The sequence below is a fragment of the Gobio gobio genome (assembly GCF_949357685.1).
Source record: "Gobio gobio genome assembly, chromosome: 13".
NCBI lineage: Eukaryota > Metazoa > Chordata > Actinopteri > Cypriniformes > Gobionidae > Gobio > Gobio gobio.
This window is the reverse complement of record NC_137106.1, coordinates 28,250,365-28,256,364: the sequence shown is the minus strand read 5'-3', so window position 1 is coordinate 28,256,364 and position 6,000 is coordinate 28,250,365.

Here is a 6,000-nt window from a genome sequence, read left to right as displayed (position 1 = left end):
ACTAGTTAAAACTAGCCAAGTTTCCACTACTAAAAATATAAGTTGATATTACATGAAGTAAATGTATTAGATTTGAGTTAGCTTAAATACTTAAATATTTCAAGTTAAGAACAATTAAAATGCACAAGTACAAAATATAAATCTGCTAGTTGTTCTTACTTAAACTTTGAATTGCTAAACTTAAAATGTTGATGGTTTATGGTTTTTAGTGCAACTTGGATGATGGTCCAAGTGTTGTTATACTCCAAGACTGGTTAAAACTTACTGACACTTGATTTTACTATTCCAGACAGAAAAATAGCAAAAGCTGTGGGGGAGGAAAAGCAAGAAAGGTTGGACAGAAGGGAAGAGATAAAGGTAACAGTAGGAATTAGGATGCCATAACTACCAGTTGAGCACTGGTTTGTGTAACGAGTAAGCCAGTCCACTAATGACCTTTGTGCGTCCTGTTCAGTTAGCCTTGCTAACAAAGACACTATTCACACGCCATCACAGGCCTGTCTGACTCACTTAACCTATTAGACAGTGATCACTCTCTTTTTCTTTCTCCTACTCTTTCCCTCTCCCCTTCACTCCTATCTCGCTCACTCTTTCTTTCTCTTTTCTCTCCCCACTTCCTTAAAGTGTGCTAATTAGAAGGAATCAGGTCAATTATAAGATAGGGACTCATTATGAGGTCGTGATCAGGGACACATTGTGCTATCCAGACAACCAACCGTCACTGTGCTGCACCATGGAGAAAAAGAGCCAATGCACTCTAAATGAGGCATAAAAAGATCTTCTGTGTCCACTATCTCTAATATCATAATATCAACTAAGAAAAATAGTTTTAATATTAACTCAATATATAAAAAAACTTTTATTCAGGAAAAACACAATAAAGAGAGAGTAAAGACATTTATAATGTTACAAAAGATTTCTATTTCAAATAAATGCGCTTTTTTGAACTTTGTATTCATTAAAGAATCCTGAAAAAGGTATCATGTGTTTCATAAAAATATGAAGCAGCACAGCTGTTCTCAACATAGATAATAATAAAAAATATATTCTTTGGCACCAACTCAGCATGTTAGAATGATTTCTGAAGGATCAAGTGACTGAAGACTGGAGTAATGATGCTGAAAATTCAACTTTGCCATCACAGGAATAAATTACATTTTAAAATTCAAATAGAATATAATTATTAAAAATTGTAATAATAGTTCACAATAGTTCTGCTTTTACTGTATTTTTGTAACAAATAAATACAAACTTGACTTTGAAAAAAATTAAAATCTTGCAGAAATTTGAGTGGTACACTGTAAAAAATAAAAACGCAAAATGTACTGGTAATTTTCTGCCAGGACATTATCCAGTAATTTTATGGAAATTTCTGCTAACCCTTAAAACAAAAACAAAAACTAATGTAATGTGTAATTCAAAATACAGGTAACACCTGTAAAAAACCAATACGCAAAATTCCTTTATATTTATACAGTACATTGTGCCCTATTTTTACTGACTTTTTTTTTTTTTTTTTTTAAGTGTACAGTGTTAACTTTTATGTGTAATTATGCAAATTTACTTTAATATATACAAACTTTAGACATTTGTCAAATAAAAACACTTTTGCTCTTCCCGAGTCACAGTATGAGGTATATTTTAGAGGCATAAACTTGAAACAATCAGACTTTTAGTATGGCTTCACATTTTGCAATGCAAGACCAGATGAACTAAAGATAGCAAAGACATATGTAATAGCTCGAGTACACTTTTTGCCATATTAGAAATTTGGAAAAGCTGAACTTAATTCGACCCAGCACACCCCCGTCCCCAATGGGAGGAGAGGAGGGGTTTAGCTTTAACTGGCAGAGGACTTTTCTGAAAGTGATAGGGAGAAATCATAAGAGTATTATAAAAGAACAATGAAAACAAAATCTGCCTTTGATTTGAATAATAGTTGATATTAAATTGAACGGAGGGATTATTAAAAGAGTGGAGCGACTATTGTCCTTTTTTATGTCCATCTTAAAAAAATAATCACATATGTTATGAGGCATATGGTTCATATCTGGGTGAAGGGGAAAGGAAAGAGCAATCTAGAACATGGATTACAAACTTATATCTGCAAGGATCTTTCCTCGCAACAATGTGATTATAGCTCAACGTCCACAAACTATGTAAATATTTCATTCTCATATGGAGAATGAATAAATATATATTTCACGTTTATATTTATAAATAATAATGTAAAATGAGGGTAGAGTTAAATGACATGATATGAGAAAACTTGGAATGAAACAAATTCACATTAACTCCATTAATTAGGGGAACATGGCGCTTGATGAAGTGCCCTAAGCCCTCTGGCGTTTGGTGCTGAGTGGCAGATGTCATGTGCTAACATTCAATAACTAACCTTGAGGAGTGAGACAGCCTTGCAAGTTCCTATCCCTTTTCAGAATGTCTCCCAATCTGGCTCCAATCTGTCACAGTGGGGCTCCATGAGTGCACAGGCTTCCCTTTCCCCAAGGCTATCCCATCCACCTCATTCTCATATAAAAAGCATCTTTTCTCTAAGAATGACAAGATAACATAAGCATCTTTAGTGAATTTTGAGGGTGTAGAACCTCAATCCAGAGTCTAAAATCATTGAACAAATATGGAACAAATATGGAAGAGCCTTAGAGCGATGATACTTTTAAAATAAATATTATTGTAATAGTAAATATGGCTCACCTCATCTGAGTCGCAAGCAAATTTTTTGCAATTAAACCAACCACAACCCGTATGTACGAGGGCATGTACGATACATTCAGCTCATTTTCTCAGCTAAGTGCCATTACCCATAATCCACCATAAGCACTGGAGAGCGCCTGTCGCCACGGCCCTCTGAGTCCCTCTCACCCTGCTTTACCACCATCCACTCACCCGCTGCAGCCACCCCACCCCTCTGTGGTGGCAGGATTAGGCCAAATGAGGCTAAGAACAGATTGAAAAAAAGGAGGAAAAGGAAAATAAGAAGAAAATCGGTTTTAAAAATGCAAATACTGATTCACAATGGAAAGACTGCAATGTATTTTATTATTTATTATACAAAAACCTAGCATTAAATGGTCCTTCATCCATAACTCAATCACAGACTCGAAATTGCTGTTGTTGTTGTGTGTTTAAAGGGTTAGTTCACCCAAAAATGAAAATAATGTAATTTATTACTCACCTTCATGCTGTTCCTCCATTCATCTTCGGAACACAAATTAAGATCATTTTTGTATGAAGCTTCAGAGCGTATGGTATCGAATCAGCGAGTCGATTCATGATTTGGATCGCGTGTCAAACCGCCAAACTGAAATCATGTGACTTTGACGCTCCGAGCAGCTGATTCGACTTTCTGATTCGATATGCTCCGTCACTAAGTCGTTATTTCGTTTTTTTTGGCGCACGAAAAATATTCTCGTCGCTTTATAATATTAATATTGAACCACTGTACTCACATGGACTGATTTAAATATGTTTTTAGTACATTAATGGATCTTGAGAGTGTACATTTCATTGCTGCCTATGCAGGCCTCACTGAGCCTTCGGATTTCAACAAAAATATCTTAATTTGTGTTCCTAAAATGAACGGAGGTCTTACGGGTGTGGAACGGCATAAGGGTGAGTAATAAATTACATTATTTTCATTTATGGGTGAACTAACGTTAACCCTTTAAGTTGCTTATGTGTAGGCGTAGTGTGTATATCACTGTAATGTTGTAACGGTGTGGCTGCATCCGAGATCGCTTCCCTACCCACTGTCTATGTTCCCTACTAGTAGTTAGGCGAAAAATAGTATGTGTGTATGTTTGTATGTATGTAAAAATGAGTATGTCCGAATTCACAGTAGCTCATCAAACAGTAGGCAAACGCAATGACTTACTACTTCCGCCGAGATACGATGGACACTTTACTATCCCAGCCAGGTTGTAAACATAGACCGTAAAAAAAAGTTGTGAATGACAGAGAAGCGATGCAACTGGTCACATGATAATGACAATATGGCGAATATACGACCAGATTATGTTCACACTAGACTATAGAACATACTTAGCGTTTATTAAGTAATTACTTGGTGTCCATGAGCAAGACACCTAACCCCAGCTCTCGACGAGCTGGATGGCGCCTTGCATGGCTGACACCGCCGTCGGTGTATGAATGAGTGTGTGAATGGGTGAATGTGAGGCAAAATGTAAAGCGCTTTGGATGGCCGTAGGTCTGTTAAAAGCGCTATATAAATGCAGTCCATTTACTTATTCTACTTATACTCAAGAGTGTATGCGATTTCGGACACAGTTCCACGGACACGTTTTTATCGCACCCGAAGGTGAATAAAATTAATTTAATGTCAAAATTGGTAAATGCATTAAAGGCAATCAAAATATACAAGTAACATTAATCGCTTGTGTCTGCGCCCCAACTGTGACCGCTCTAATTAAAATATTAAGAAAAAAAATCAGAAGTAAGAGTGAAGGGAGAATATCGGTAGATCTGGTTCCTCTTCATGTTTCCAGTGAGGCAGCACTAGTTGTGACACTGGTCAGACTGCATGTCTGTAGTGGGGTCTGCAGGGTTAGCATGAGGATGCAGTGGGGCATGCAGTTATGGCAGCGTTAGAGACCCGTCTGTCACCCTCCCTGGGGTAAGACAGGCACTCTGTGGCTAATTTTGCACATATGCTCGATGACAGGCAGCCGGCATCCTATGCAGCTGCCAGGATAGAGAGATGGTGATCAGGCAATTTATGAATTGGACAGAAAGGACATTCTCCTGTAAATATAACTCAATAAAAAATAGGCCATGCAAGATATGGCTTCAAAACAAAAGAAACACACACTTAGTAGGGGTGTTCACGAGACGTTTTCTTGTGCTACCATAAGTTTTTGAAAGGCATTAGTAGGGATGCAATTTATGCTTATTTTGTTAATCTGTTGATTTGTTTTTCCAATTAATCAATTATTTGGATGGAAATTATTTTTCATTAAAAATGTATTTTAATCCATTATTTTAAACAATGCTATTCCACATCCTGCCCAATGCTGTCCTCCAAACAATGTGTAATATAAAGCCTATGAAAAAAAACAGGCCTAGTGAATGTATCTATGAAGGCTATGCTGTACATTATAAGCAAAAAAGTGTTAAGATGCAAACATTGCATTCTAAACCTAAAAAGAACTGATTGCTTACTATTTTAAGGTATAAATTAAAATGACATGACATGAAATGATAAACAAATGCGCATGCGCCGCCCACCGGTGCTCACTGAAGTCTGTGAAGTTTTGCAAGACTTGCTTGTTGTCAGAATATTCCAAATGGAAATACTCCTGGGACTTTCTAACATGTACAGATAAGGCTACAACCATAAAATATAAACTATGCACTGAAAAAAATCACGTGTCGGAGCAGAGGCATTAAACAGCACATGTTCTGTCAAAGCATGAGAGGGCAAGACACAGTTAAAGCTTATGCTTTTGTTTGAAGCGCTTATAAATATAACGCATTCTCATGTTTCGGACAACTTGGATCATGTACTTTTCCCGCAGCAGCTCACTCTGTGTCCTCTGTTATTTTCCATAGGCATTTTTTCCATAGAAAAAATTATGATGGTTCCCGGGCAGAATATGTGCCGCTCAGACGTAACTAATCGATCCTCAAATTCCTTGTGGATTATTTTCATTATCGATAATTAATCAATTTGATCAATATGCCTAGTTGTTGAAGCCCTTGAAATTAGAAATTTTTGTTTAGCGTTGAACAGAAGTGACAGTAAGGAATGTTACATTGTTATTTCAAAGAAATGCTGTTTTTTGTTCATCCAACTTTCTATCCATCAACGCATTCTTTAAAAAAGTATCAGTTTCTACAAAAAAATGTTAAGCGGCACAACTGTTTTTACATCGATGATAATAAGAAATGTTTACTGAGCACCAAATCAGCATATTCAAATTATTTCTGAAAGATGATGTGACATTGACGCACCAGCAATCT